Raw genomic sequence first — 16,330 nt, 5'->3', positions numbered from 1 at the left:
TTAAAATCATTGAGCAATTTCTTTTTTTAACTTGGATGTTGTATGCAAAGATAGTTTTCAATATTCATCTTTTTTGTAAGTTTTTAAGTTACATTTTTCTACCTCTTTCCTTTCCTTTCTCCCTCCCTATAATAGCAAGTAATTTGATAAAGATTACACATGTACAATTATGCTTAACTTATTTCCATATTAGTCATGTTGCGAAAGAAAGATCAGAACTGAAGGTGATAAAAAAAATACAAGAAAGAAAAAGGCGTAAAATGAGCTTTAAAAAGGGAACATAGTTTACTTTGGTCTGCATTCAGACTCTATAGTTTTTCTTCTGGATAGAGATGACATTTTCCATCACAAGTCTTTTAGAATTGTCCTTGATCATTGAACTGCCAAGAGGAACTGCAACCATTATAGTTCATCCTCTCAGTGTTGCTGTCAATATGTACAATGTTCTCTTGGTTCTGCTCAATTCACTCAACATCAGTTTATGTAAGTTTTTCCAAGCTTTTCTTGAATCCATCCAAATGAGCAATTTCTTAAAGCAGATTTGTTGAGTCTCTTCCTCTTATTCAATTCTGAGCCCTGTTTATTTTCTGTCCATACAGTATTCAAGATGCAACTAGTGGTAGACCAGTTCTATGACTTCTTCATCCTAATGTTATCACAATTTGGAAAATAGACCCTCTTTATTTTTTTTTTTTTGCATAGATAATCAGACTGAATTGAATTTGATAGCTTGAATGTCTTTCTTTGAAAACTACTTATTTATCTCTTTGGTAGAGTAGTTTAAGACTACTAGGTACCATTCTTTCTTACTGTCCTCTCTATTATTTCCCTTGAGATTCTTCACTTTTTCTTCCTCTAAATGAATTTCTTTTTTTTTTTTTTTGCTACTTCTCTGAAACAATTCTTTGGTTATTGATATGGCACTGAAAAAATAAATTTATTTACCTTTAAGCTTTCCTTTTTAAAACTTCTTTGAAATTGCTTGCATGTTATTTCCCCTCATTAGATTGAACTTCTTGAGAGCAGGGGCAATCTTTTACTTTTCTTTGTCTCTTTAACTCTTATCTCAGGGCTTTGCACATAGCTGTTTATTGGCTGACAAACTATATTGAACCAACCCTAAATTCCTGGAATAAATGCTCCCCAGCAGAGTGCATAATCTTTTTAATATGTTGTAGTTGCTCTTTGGTAATATTTTATATAAAATTTTTGTGTCAGTATTCATTAGGAAGATTATTATTATTATATAAAAACATATAATCATGTCAATTATAATATAACTACCAAGTTTATTAATAATTGGGAATTAATTTTCTTCCTCTGTTTTGTCCATCCCTGGTTTAGCTATTATATATCTTAAATGCTTTTGACATATTCTCTTTGTTGGGCTAGAGTCTTAAGGGTAGAATTCTGTTAGACTTGATCAAATGCTTTTCTACAGTTAGCAAAGAGACAGTGTGGGAACTTATTTTTGTAGTGCCTCTCTACTAATTTTGTGATTATGGTCAGTTACAGAACATTATTTGGAAAAAACTTGCCTCTGACTCCAAGTTCATTGCTCTTGCTATTGGGTCCTGTTGCTTATTGTGTCTGTGTACATAAGGATGCTGGCAGACCTAGCACCAGGGATAACAAATAAACAGGGAAAATCACTAAGAAAAACTGTAACTCTAGAACTGCAATTCTGAAATAATCAATACAGTGGAGGTACTAGAATTAAGGGACATCAGGAGAGGCTTCTTATGGAAAATGTCTGGGACTTGAAGGAAGGCAGAGGTGAGTGGGGAAAATATTCAAGATATGGGGAACAGTAAGTAAAAGAGTCCATAGTCTCAAGATGGTATGACTTTTGCAAGGAGCAGCAAAGAGTTCAAAGTCACTGAATTACAGAATATGTGGAGAAGGAATAAGGAATAAGAACTGTTCCTGAGGGGAACAGGTTGTGAAGGATTTTGAATACCAGAGAATTTTATATTTGATTCTATTGATGATAGGGAGCTACTGGAGTTTCTTGAGTAGGAAATGACATGGTAGAGCTATACAACAGCAAGATTAATTTAACATATGAACTAGAAAATGGGGTGGAGTGGGGAAAGACTACAAACTAGCCTTACTTGATGTTCTCTCTCTTCCTTACTTCTTTCAATAGAATGTAAACTTTTTGAGGCCAAACATTTTCATTTTTGTCTTTGTCTATTCCAACTCTTAGCTTTTTTATCTAGCATTTATTAAATGTCTGTTGAATGAAGAAACTTAAAAGTAGAGATAAGAATAGTCACACTCTTCCACTCAGAGTGTTGTGGCTCTACAATGGAAATTGCTATTTTTTGATACTATTTTTCTCTAATTACTTGAAAAGAGCATTTTAAACATTCATTTTTGTAAGATTTTTAATTCTAAATTTTTATAACTCCCTCCTCCTTGCCCCTTCCCAAGAAAGCAAGCAATTTGATAAAAGTTTTACCTGTACAGTTATATTAAACATATTTCCATATTACTCATGAAAGAAGATTCAGAACAAAAGGGGAAAAACCACGAGATGTGTATAATGTTCTTCTGATTCTGCACATTTCACTTAGTATCAGTTCTTTTAGATCTTTCCAGGTTTTTCTGAAATCCTCCTAGGAAGCTGCTGCTATTATTGAACTTCTCTGGAAGTTGAATTGTTCTGTGAAAGGGTTTTTGTATTGTTGACAATCAGGTAAACTGTCTGACTCATACATTCCTATCCTTGGGCAAACACGTAAACTGGTGAGGTCAGATTGTGAATCACACTGCTATGTCTTTTAAATTGAATATTACCAAGCATTAAAAGGCCCAGGATATCCTGCTTAAAATGCTAATGGGCTAAATTTGAGTACTGATTGAGCATTAGTAATTGTAGGAAGAATATCTGGAACCAAACTTAGTCTAAGTGCATAATTCTTCTAATGGAGTTCAGGAAAATGCAAGGGCTGTATTCAATTGAATTCAATGCATACTTAGTAAATAGTTACCTTATGATTACTGACCCGGGGGCTGGAGGTACTCAGACATGTCTGTTGCATAATCTCTCCTCCAGGAACTTTATGTAGAAAAAGTTGGTTCTTGTCCTTCGTTATTGAAGAAAACCCAAATGACATCACTATATTTGAGACAAATTACAGTGTGTCCAACTGTGACTGAGAATGAGCTCTGAATGTTCTACCACAGGTTGGGCACAAATAGTCCATATGAACACTTGGGGTGAGTACTCTAAATTTATGTAAGCTGCATTTGAACTGCTTCAATTCTACCTTCCTCATAGAGCACAGCACCCTTACTGATGAGGTCCTGTGCCAGTGTCTCCCAAGCTATAATCAATCAATTCTAAAGTTCTTCAATGAGACTTTCAGGGTGTCCTAGTATTGCTTCTTCTGACCTTCTTGGGAGCACTTGCCCTGTGTGATTTCTCCATAAAATAGTTTTTTTGGCAAGTGTATGTCTGACATTCTAACAGTGTGTCCAGCTCATTGTAGTTGCACTCTCTGTAGTAATGTTGGAATACTAGACAGTTTAGTTTGAGAAAGGAACTCAGTGTCTGGTATTTTCTCCTGCCAGGTGATCTTCAGAATCTTCCTAAGACAATTTAAATGGAAGTGATTCAGCTTCCTGACATGACTGTTCAGGTTTCATAGGCATATAGCAGTGAGGTCAGCACAATGGCTCTGTAGACCTTCAGTTTGGTAGTCAGTCTAATATCTCCTCTATCCCATACTTTCTTTCAGAGCCTCCCAAATAATGAGCTAGCTCTGGCAACGAGTGTGTCAACCTCACTGTCAATGTGTACCTCCTTGGAAAGGACACTGCCAAGGTAAGTGAACTTGTCCACAGTACTCAAAACTTCTCCATTTGCTGTAATCAATTGTTCCACATATGGATAGTGTGGTGCTAGCTGATGGAGCAGCTGGGTTTTCTTGATCTATTTGTTAGACCAAAATTAGCACAAACAGCAGAAAATCAATCCATACTTTGTTGCCTCTCAGCTTCAGAGGCTGCATTGAGTGCACAATCATCTGTAAACAGAAGATAATGTACCAAAACTCCCTCCACTTTGGTCTTGGCTTGTAGCCTTTTCAAGTTAAATAATTTGCCATCAGTGTGGTAGCTGACTGTGAAGCCATGTTCATCCTCCTTGAAGGCATTTGATAATACAACCGACAACTTCTTATTAAAAAGTATGGCAGTGGGGTGGCTAGGTGGCACAATGGATAGAGAACCAGCCCTGGAGTCAGGAGTACCTGAGTTCAAATGTGGCCCTCAGACACTTAGCTGTGTGGCCTTGGGCAAGCCACTTAACTCCATTTGCCTTGCAAAAACCTAAAAAAAAAGTATGGGAGCAAGGTCACATTCTTTTTTTTACTTCATTGGGACATCTCAAGATCATTGTCCACTACAACATCAGCATGCTTGCCATCATGGAACTGACATATTATTCTGATGAACTTCTCTGGGAAAACAAATTTTGACATAATTTTATTTATTTGTATTTATAGGAAAGGCCAGATACATGAAGAAGGTATAAGGGAGAATGAGATAGATTCAGAAGATGGATCCAGGCAATGTACTATAAGAATTATAAGACTACTAATGTGGGGTGATGGGGGGAGAGAAGGGGAAGGGAAGTGGAGAGGAGAGAGTGAGGAGCAGTTTTAAGGTAGAAGTGACTTGTGGATTAATTTTAAAGGAAGGGAGGGACTGTCTCAGATGGAAATAAGGGGAAATGTTCCAAGGCATGGGGCTGGCAAGGACAAAGTAGGGAATATGAGGAAGGGCACAAAGTTATCCAGTTTGGGAACACAGTATATATGAAGGGGACCAGTGTGTTACAATAATCAGTCAACATTTAAAAAGCAAGCACTATACTAAGCACTGGGGATAAAAAAAGAGGCAAAAGTTAATCCCTACTCTCAAAGAGTTTACAATCTAATTAGGAAGAGGATTTGCAAGCTATATACAGGATAAATAGGAAATTATTAAGAGGGAGATAAGTAATGCTTCCTTTAGAAGACATAATTTTATTTGATACTTGAAGGAAGATAAATAGGTGGATAGAAGACCTTTTATGCCAAGATCAGGAGTATAAGGATTTGGGACAAAATCCTTTTTAGACTCTGCCTGTGATGATGGTAGGACTAGTATTGAGCTGGGATTGGAAAGAATGGATTTGCTCATTTGGAAGGACAATAAAACTGGACATGCTCTCTGACCCAGCAATACCACTACTAGGTCTGTATCCCAATGAGTTCATAAAAAAAGGGGGAAAAGATCCACATGTACAAAAATAGTTAGAACAACTTTTTTTGTAATGACAAAGAATTGGAAATTAAGGGAATGTCCATCAATTGGGTAATTGTTGGAAAAATTATGGTATGTGAATGTGATAGAAGAAATCATGAGCCAGTGGACTTAAGAAAAATCTGGAAAGTCATACATAAACTGATACTAGTGAAGAAAGCAGAACCAGGAGAACACTGTACATATTAATATCAACACTGTGTGATGATCAACCATAATGGATATAACTACTCTCAGCAGTTTAGTGATTAAGGACAATTCTAAAAGACTTTTGATGGAAAATGCCATCTACAACCAGAAAAAAACTCAAAAACTGTGAAGTCTGAATGCAGACCAAAGTATACAATATTCACTTTTTATTTTAGGTTTTTGCAAGGCAAATGGGGTTAAGTGGCTTGCCCAAGGCCACACAGCTAGGTAATTATTAAGTGTCTGAGACCGGATTTGAACCCAGGTACTCCTGACTCCAGGGCTGGTGCTTTATCTACTACGCCACCTAGCCGCCCCAACAATATTTGCTTTTAAAATTTTATGTTTTTTTTCTCCTGGTTTCCTCCCCCTACCCTTTAGTTCTGATTCTTCTTTCATAACATAGCCAATATGGAAATATGTTCAATATGATTGCACATGTATAACCTGTATCAGATTACTTGCTGTCCTGAGGAGGGGGAAAGGGAAGAGAGGGAATATGGAACTCAAAAGTTAAAAATAAAGATGAATGTTGTAAACTAGCTCTACATGCAATCAGAAAAAAATAAAACAATATTAAAAAAAGAATGAACTTGCTCACTGGACTGGAGGTTTTCTCTGTATTTTTCTCTATCTACTCATTTATATAGAAGTACAGAAGAAATTTACCTTCTAAAAACTAGAAAATCCAGAAACTCAGGTATGTTTGCAATTGCTGGACAAATAACTTTTAGGGGCTGTCATAGATGATATTTGGGAAACAAAGGGAATACTCCCCATAAGCTACAGGAATATCTCTTATAGAGGGGACCAATGCCTCTCACCAGAAAGAAGGATCCAAAAAAGACTAACGTCATATTTGAAAATAAAGAGGAAAAAAAAATCTGACTGCAAATCTCATGTGGGAGACAAGAGAAAAAGAACAATTGGTCTTGTTTTTTAATGGACTTAGGATTTCTGTTTTATCTAAAAGAAATTGAAAAAGTATGACCACACCTACTTTTCCTTGAAGGAGAGGTAACCAAAGATTTAAGCTAAGCCAGAAATTGGAGAAAGATAGTTTAGTCTAGAAGTGCCTTGGTGATAGCACCGAAGGAACACCATCCCAAAGAGATGAACAGTCTTGGAAGGGATATTGAATCTTGAAAAATAATGTTTGATGGATGAGCATGATTATCTAGATATTTGATTGTCTCAGGTTTGAGAGGAGTGATTGTGAATTGGCAAAATTTTGAAATGTCCTATTCACTTGCAACAAGGAAAGATCTGCAGCTAACCTCTTTGAGCTCTGAAAAACATGAACAATGTGAATGTATATTTGTATTTGCATGTACCTCTACATAGGCTAGCTACCAAGGAAGAAATAAAGCTTGTGTAGCCTAAAAGGTCTTATATTGGTCCTAAATTAAATCTTTAAAAAAAAGATCTGCAGCGGGGGCGGCTAGGTGGCGTAGTGGATAAAGTACCAGCCCTGGAGTCAGGAGTACCTGGGTTCAAATCCGGTCTCAGACACTTAATAATTACCTAGCTGTGTGGCCTTGGGCAAGCCACTTAACCCCATTTGCCTTGGAAAAAACCTAAAAAAAAAAGATCTGCAGAATATGTCTAGTGCTAGGGTGCTAGGGGGCATAGTGACAGAACACTGGACCTGGAGTTGGAAAGATCTGAGTTCAAACCTAGATTCAGAACACATGCTAAGCTGTGTGACCTTGAGCAAGTTACTTAACCTCTATTTATCTGTTTCCTTAACTGTAAGATAGCACTTACCTTGTAGAGCATTAAATGAGATATTTGTGAAGCTCTTATCACTGTGTCTGGCACTATATAAATGCTTCCTGCTTTTCCCCTTTCCCATGTATCAAAAATGATAAGCAGGAATTTTTCCAGTAGAGAATGATCAGGATGATGAAAGAAAACTTTGTCATAAGATCTTGTGGGGGAAAAAAATGGGGATATTCACCCCAGAGTAGGGAACGCTTAGCATAAATATGATTCCTCTCTTTAAGTGTTCAAAGCAGAGATTCTGCTTGACCTGAGAGGTCTGGAAAAAAAAAAACCAATATGAAGAGACAGGGAGAAAGGTTTTATCTTAAAATAAAGAAACCATTTGTAACAATTAGAGTTGTCATGATATAACTCATGAATCAGATCCACAGATATGGTTTTACAAAGAAGAGGTTTCAATTTGGAGAACCTCTCACAAGTATGTTCTTTGGCTTTTGTATTCATTCCAGAGTTTTCCTGAGAGTATTAATATCTCTAATTCTTAATAGAAAAGGTTAAAGGTCCATGGTCCCATGCAAACATGAAGGTTAACAAGGCAAAAATATATAGAACAGGTTTTTACTGAGCCCATAAGAAGCCTAAATAACTCTCCTTCCCTATTCATTGGGTATCTAGTAGGTATTTACTTTGCGTAGAATGCTGAACAATGATTGCGCTACTCAAGAGTTGATATTTCAGCGTAAGAGGAAAGGTGTACTGGAGTCATTTCATAGTAACTTTCAAGAGCCTTTTTTTTAGAATTTTTTTTTAATTTAAGGCAATGGGGTTAAATGACTTGCCCAAGATTATACTGCTAAGCAATTATTAAGGGTCTGAGGCCGGATCTGAACTCAGATCCTCCTGACTCCAGGACCAGTGCTTTATACATTGTGGAGCCTTTTCAACATTTTCAGTGAGAGTATTTATATTTAAGTAATCAGCAAACATTACAAATCATGGCTTGATTGTTTTGAGGATTGCTTAAATTTAGGGAAATGATGGAGAATATGTTAGTGATACAGATTAAACTTAAAAGCATATCCTATTTTTTAGTTATCCAGTTGTTAAATACTTACCAGCATGCCACTAGCTAATCCCCTTTCCATGAATCCATATCACTCACAGGTCAAATAGTATGAAAGATCCAGGTGTTTTCCTCTACATTTTATGTCTATATCTGGCAACTCCTTATCTCTTAATTCCTCTTTGGTTTCAGGATTTCTTCATTTGTTTTAGTAATTCAGCATTGTCCAAGAATTTCTCTTCTGCTTCTAAGAGACTTGGAATTCTACTTTTCTAGGTTGTTCCCTTAGTCACTGCTACTCCACCATTGTCCAGTTTTTGTCCTTTTAGCTTTCAACTTCGTCCAAGCACTCATTGCTGCTATATAGTTGCTGCTTTTTGCAGCTATCATCTGTGGAAGTCATGTCCATTCCATCATCTTTTGAACTCACATATACGGAGGTTTCTTTTTCAGTGAATCATTTGAGTTTCCATTTGAAACTCTTTTCCTATTTGAGTTTTTCAGCTTTGATTCTATCTCTTCCTCTTCATTCCTTTAATGGCCAATTCAAAAGATGTAAGTCTTAGTTTTGACTCAGTAAATGATCTTCAAGCATATTGTTAATACGGAATTTTTCCACTTTATTTAAGAGACTTAGCTATTGCCAGAACAAAGGCCTCCTAAATGGGAGACAATGTGAACTTTTATACTTCATAGTGGAACACCATTATCAGCATTAGAAGAAAACCCTTATCAGAGGGTGTTAACATTTCCTGAGTGCAAATCCCTTATAATTTCTACTAAATTGAAAATTTACAATTCCAGAAAATTACACCATAGTGCTTTTAGGTACTGGCCCTGAATTTTTAGTTTTGTATTTGTCTCTGGTTATCTAGGAAGTTTCCAAAGGTTCAGATAGCTCATTCAGTGCTATGGAAAAGAACTCCTTCCTAAATACCTTACCTAGCAGCTTGTCCCAAGCAAGTGTCAAGTCCTTTTCACATTGTTCTTGTTACTGTCCAGGGGAACTTTCTTGCTTTTATTTTTAATTTTTAAAATTTTTTTCCAATTACAGGAAAACTTTTTTCTTTTAAATTAAAATTGTTTATTTTTCCAATTACATGCAAAGATAGTTTTCAACAATCATTTTTTGTGAAGGTTTTGAGTTTCATGTTTTTTTCTTCCCTTCCTTCCTTCCTTCCCCCCCACTCAACAGAAAGCAAATAGGTTATACATAGGTTAAATATGCATAACTATGTTAAGCATATATCTATATTAATCATGTTGTAAAAGAAGAATAAAATCAAAAAAGGAAGAAAAGAAACCATAAGGGGAGAAAACCATAATACATAAAACAAATATTAAAAATTGAAAATAGCAAGATTTGATCCACATTCAGACTCCATGGTTCCTTTTCTGGATGTGGATAGTATTTTCTATCACAGGTACATGGGCACTTTCAAAAAGAATTCCTTTATGGGAATCCAGACCCATTTGTGAAAACAACTGGACAACCATGGTTTGTTATATAATTATATGTGTAATATACATATAATTATACAATTGTATAATTTTCCTCCAGATTAACACTTACCTTGGTGGTTGGATGGATCTATTTAAACTTGCTCACTGCTAGAAAAGAAAGTCTAGGCTCCAAATTACAATAATAAAACTTTCTCCACTAAATGACTAACTAAAAATGGATAGTAACAATAATAATCAATAAAAAAGATTTTGAAAATCCCTTGTGATGAGAAAACAGTCTTGTATCTATCTTTACCAAAATAGTCCTGTGCAACTCTAGAAACTCTTGCTACCCAAGACTCAATGAGGGGAGTTTTGGACAATCGTAATTATTTAAATCTACCTCAAGTTTCTTGTGCCTTCTTTACTATTAGACTATGTATGAAACATAAATAAAATAACAAAATAAGTGAGACAGAATTGACAAGAAAATGACAGAAAAATCACGCAATCGAGAATCATTCCTTTAAGGTTTTTTTTTTGTTGTTTTTTTGCAAGGCAATGGGGCTAAGTGACTTGCCCAAGGTCACACAGCTAGGTAATTATTAAGTGTCTGAGTTCATATTTGAACTCAGGTCCTCCTGACTTCAGGGCTATTATTCTATCCACTGTGCCACCTAGCTGCCCCTCCTTTAAGATTTTAAAATTTTGAAATTAACACCAAAAAATATGAGCATTTATATATATATATATGAATATGTAGAAAAGGAAGATTATGCATAAAATTATGAATCTCTAGATTGTACAACTTGCTTTTTTTAGGTATGTAAAAAATTAAAAATGTCAGTCAGCAATATTTATTAGTCAATAATTAGTCAGTCAATAAATATTCATTAGTACTGTACTAAGATCTGAAGACACAAAGAAAGGCAAAAGACAGTGTTCTTATGGAGTTCACAATCTAATGGGGAGCCAACATACAAACAATTATATATAAATAAGATGTTTATATATCTATCTATAGACAGAATAAATGAGAATAGGTCTTGAAGTAGAATTTTAGCTGGGATTTGAGGAAACCAGGTTATAGAGATGAGGAGAGAGAGAGTAGTCCAGTTATGAGGGATAGGCAGCAAAAATTTTTAGAGACACTTAAACAAGATGAAATGTCTTGTTTAAGGAATAGAAAAGAGTCTAGTGTCATTGTATTGAAGAATATGTATATGAGGAATAGCAGGTTATGAAAAGGCTTAGAGTATAAGAGAATTTCATCTTTGATCCTCTAGTTGATAGGGAACCATTTATGGAATTTATTGAATAGGAGAATGACAGATTAGACTTTGCTTTAGGAATATAACTTTGGCAGCCGAGTGAGGATATATTATAGTTTTTTCATTTATTTTATTTTTCATTTGTGGAATTTCCATAACATAGCACAACAAAAAGATGATTGTACACAAAACTGTAAATCTATTATGCACAACTTGCCATACCTTTCAAATATCCAACAGAATTATCATGTAAATTTCTTTATTTTTCTTCTCTCCCCCCGCCCAGGAGATGACTGCCATTAGACACAAATAGGAATATGTATGTAAAATTATTCTGTACATACTTCTACTTATCATTCTTTCCCTGGATGCAGATAGCATGTTCTTTCACATGTCCTTTATAGTTGATTTGGGTATTTATAATAGACAAAATAGCTTACAAAATATTTTCATTCTTAAAATAATGTTATTGTATCCAATGTTTTCTTGGTTCTGTTTATTTCACTCTTCATTATTTCAGGCAATTCTTTCCATATTTTTTTCTAAAACCATTGAGTTTCATCATTTCTTATATCACAGAAGTATTTATTGAGTTCATGGTATAGGATGTAGGGAATTGTGGAGAAGCTTATGGTAAGGAGACCAAATAGCAGGCTATTTCAGTAGTCCAAATGTGATAATATAAGGCATTCACCAGACTAGTGGCAATGCAAAGAAAAGAAGGGGGAATATAAAATAAATTTTTGCAAAGGTAGAAATGACAGAAATTAACAAGTAATTGTGTATCATGAGGGTGAAAATGAAGAATTAAGAATGACAAGTATAATGTGATCCTAGGTAACTCAGAGATTGAGGGTAACCTTGAGAGTAATAAATTAGAAATAAGGGAAAAGAAAGGGTTTTGGGGGAAAAATGAGTTTGGTTTTGGACATATTTAATTAAGTTATCTTACTTTCCATGTAACTCTGATAGCTGTCCTAAAAAGTTGTAGGGAACTTAAAGGTGACACCCAAAGTATAGGAGGGTGAGAATTATCAACTTTTGCCTTCTGTCTTACTGCTGCACAAAACTCTCCCTTTCATACCAATATGAAAGATGTTAACTCTTGAGGTAGTGAATTTCTCATGTCTTGAGGTATTCCAGAAAAGACTGGATGCTCAAGAAGTAATAAACATCTTTTGAATTTAATTGAATACTGGAGAAGTGATTTCTTCTTGCGATAGAGATTTGAACTACATAACATCTAAGGTTCATTCTAATACAGAAATTTTTTTGATGCTGAGTGAAATGGGCAGAACCAGAAGAACATTGCATGCCTTCATAACAACATTGGTGATAATCAATTTTGATGGACTTGCTCACTCCATAAGTGCAATGATCAGGGATAATTTTAGGGGAGCCTAAAAATAACTGTTGTCTTATGCATTACATAATTTTTCTATCTCTAATATTTTCTTTCTTCTTTACGGTTATGTTTTTTTTTTCTCTCAACACATTCAATTTTGATCTCTGCATATCATGGGAACAAATGTAAATGCTACATCAGATTGCCTTCTGTTGGGGGAGGGGGGAAGTAAGGGAAGAAGGGGGAAAATTGTAAAATTCAAAATCTTACAAAAAATGATTGGTAGAAACTACTATTGTATATAATTAAAAAACAAATAAAATATTTATATAATAAAAAACAATTTTTTTCTATAATCTAATATTAAAACTCAGACTATTAATTTTCCATGTAGTTAGGGTTGTAAGTACCATATTTTTCTCTCTGATTCCCTTTAGTTACCTTTTAACTGTTCCACCTCATATCTTTTTCTTTCTGCCCCTCACCTCCACTCGCATGTAAAGATTGGTTATTTTTATCATTCTAATATTTGAGAGTCTTTTAAATTAAAAAGATAAAAGTGTTAGCTAAAGGTGATTGACCTTTTAGTAGAACTGACCTCTGTGATTTGATACTGTTCTCATAAGGCGGTCATTTCTTGACATTTTTGCCTCAGTTCAGCCTCAATTTCAGTATGTGTAAAACCTTAGAAACAAAAAGTCTTTAGCTATAACCAGGGGTTATACTTCTATTGTTATAGTTAAGCAGCAAAAGCTTGGCAATGTCTATGACTTTAAAGAGGAAGAAAGAAAAAGTAAAGCTTATTGAAAAGGAGGCATTTCTTTTTTCTAACTTCAGTGATTTGGGAAATGCTTGGCTTTTCCTTTTCAATTGTGTCACTGATGGAGCTACTCAGAACACCCAAAGTATGAGTTTGTCTAAATTGCATTTAGTGGAAATTACTAAGTGGAAACCTTGAGAGTCAGCCTTGCCTTCTGGATTTTGCTCCCTAACCTGCAATTGTTCCATTTGTTGCCAGAATTTTTATGAACTGATTATTCTCTCAGGATTCACCCTGAGATGCCAGTTTCCTTGTATGTCCTGAGGCGGGCACTATACTTAGGCCATTATGTAGAGAATATTGAATCCAGTGAGAACTGAAATAGGAATAAGAAGTAACAAAATAAGATTATTTGCCAAAATAATTCAAAAAATCATAAATTTATTTTTTGACAATTTTGGCTGCCCATTTTAATCATGCAAATCTTTATATTTTATTAAAATAAAAAAATGATCCTTCAGTGAAATGACTGAATTTGGTACCTATTTAATTATATAATTCATATAAATGGAAAGCAAAAGTCTTTTATAATTAATAATCAAGAAAGGTTCAACTCTTTTTTCAAAAATAAAGGCAGTGAGCTGGCAAAATTGGAAGTTAGTATGGAAGAAACTTAGATTAGACCAACACCTCACTCCCTATACCAAAAATAAGATCCAAATGGATACAGGATTTAGACATAAAAAACAATACTATAAGCAAACTAGAAGATCAAGGACTAGTTTACCTGTCAGATCTATGTAAGGGAAGCAGTTTATGACTAAGGAAGAGATGGAGAACATCACTAAAAACAAACTAGATGATTTCAATTACATTAAATTAAAAAGCTTTTGCACAGACAAAACCATTGTAACCAAGATCAAAAGAAATGTAGTAAATTGGACAATCTTTACAACTAATGTTTCTGACAAAGGACTCATTTCTAAAATATACAGAGAACCAAGTCTTATTAAAAAAAACATTCCCCAATTGACAAATGGTCAAAGGATATGCAAAGGCAATTTACAGATGAGGAGATCAAAGCAATCCATAGTTATATGAAAAATTGGTCTAAATCATTACTTATTAGAGAAATGCAAATTAAAGTTCCTCTGAGGTACCACCTCACACCTCTAAGACTGATCAATATGACCAGAAAGGATAATGATCATTGTTGGAAGGGTTGTGGGAAATCTGGGACACTAGGATATGATTTCTCTCTCATCACATTCAATTTGGATCAATGTATACCATGGAAACAATGTAAAGATGGATAAATTGCCTTCTGTGGGAGGTAGGGGGGATGTAAGATCAGGGGGAAAACTGTAAAACTCAAAATAAATAAAATCTTTATTAAAAAAATAAAGGGGGGCAGCTAGGTGGCATAGTGGATAAAGCACTGGCCCTAGAGTCAGGAGTACCTGGGTTTAAATCCAGTCTCAGACACTTAATAATTACCTAGCTGTGTGGCCTTGGGCAAACCACTTAACCCCATTTGCCTTGCAAAAACCTAAAAAAAAATAAATAAAGGCAGTGAAAAAATGTTCTAACCAATAGACATGAAACTTAAATTGAACATGCTGATCCTAGTTTCTGGGTCAGCCAGAAAAAAATTTCAAGTCCAATATCCCTTGAAAAATCAAGTGACTGCTCAGGGAACAAGAGACAAAGGCTCAAAAGATTCCTCTTGAAATGAAAAACAACTTACTTTGAAACCATTCAAAGATCCTCATGTCTCTTTATTCTGTATAAGAAGATGCTTGCTCACTCCCTGTTTACTCCCCTTCCTTTATTCCCTCACCAAATTTAATTTATGCCTTTTGTTCTTAATCATAGATGTTTCTCAATCTAATCCTCTTTCCTTGAAACAAAGAAAACAATTATGCAAAAGTGATATATGACCTTGAATTCCTTACCTGTAATTCCCCTGTCTTTCCACTGAAAGCAGGACAATTTCTTCTTTGAAAGTCAAGATTGGTCATTATAATTATTTAGTTAGGGGAAGGAGATGGGAACAAATATTTATTAAGCAACAACTATATTCCAGGTGCTATTCAAAGTGCTTTACAAATTATCTGATTTGATCTCATTTAGTTATGTTTTAGTGTTATTCATATTTGCATTATTGTAGTTTTCATGTATATCAATCTCCATTTTATTTCATTTTATTTTCTTTTGTTTCTCTGAACTGCTCATACTTGTCATTTCTTATGATGCAATAATATTCTATCTACTCATAAAACCACAATTAACTAATTTACAGTGGATCAGCAACTACTTAATTTCCAGTTTTTTGTTACTATGAAAAGTACTTTAAATCTGGTACCTTTTTGAGATTAAATGCTTAGTAGCAGGATCATAGGAATGGCTTAAGTTTTATTGATTCCAGTTTCTTTGTAGAATAGTTTTTTTCTTGATAACCCTAATTCCAATTAGAACCTACTTTGAAACAAAGAAAAATAGCTAATGTTAACAAAACTGGCAGAAGATCTAATGTTGCTTTTGTTTATATTTTTGCCATCATTGTGCATTGGTTCTGCTTATATTTCCCCCCAATAAGTTCATTAAAACTAAGAATCATTTTGCAATGATTTTTTTGTCTCCTGGAAGAGGAGGTTCTGGCCCCATTCATTATAGTGAACCAATCAGTCAACAAACATTTATTAAGCTTCTGTTCTGAGCCATATAGGATTCTAGGTATCAGGTACTGGGGACTACTCTTGCTAAGAGTTTCAATGTGAAATGGAGGAATGATAAAAGGATGATAGCTTGAGAAGATAGTAGGGTCAAGTGAGAGTTCTCATTCTTAATTCCATGAAATACTTGCCTCTGTTGGAGAGGTGGGAAAGAATTAAAAAATGTGACAATTAGCAGAGATGAAGTAATGGGGGTGGGGGAAGGCATCCATTCTACTTTATCTCATTTTGGTATTTCTTATTGTTTTCTTTCTCTATTTGCTGGTATTCTTTGTTAATGGGGTTTTATTGAGAGACTATGTGATTCAGGAGGCCAAACAACGGATTAGAAAATTTGTATATGTAAGTTCTTATACTACCATTGCTAAGAGACAATTTTTTCTCCCATCAGGATAATGGGAAAATTATTGCCCTTAAGAAACGTGCTAAGACTTTTCTTGGTTTCTGGGGGAATAGCTTTAAAACAACACTACATCTCTGTCA

The sequence above is a fragment of the Macrotis lagotis genome, chromosome 1 (genome assembly GCF_037893015.1).
Source record: "Macrotis lagotis isolate mMagLag1 chromosome 1, bilby.v1.9.chrom.fasta, whole genome shotgun sequence".
Lineage (NCBI taxonomy): Eukaryota > Metazoa > Chordata > Mammalia > Peramelemorphia > Peramelidae > Macrotis > Macrotis lagotis.
This window is presented reverse-complemented; position numbering follows the sequence as displayed.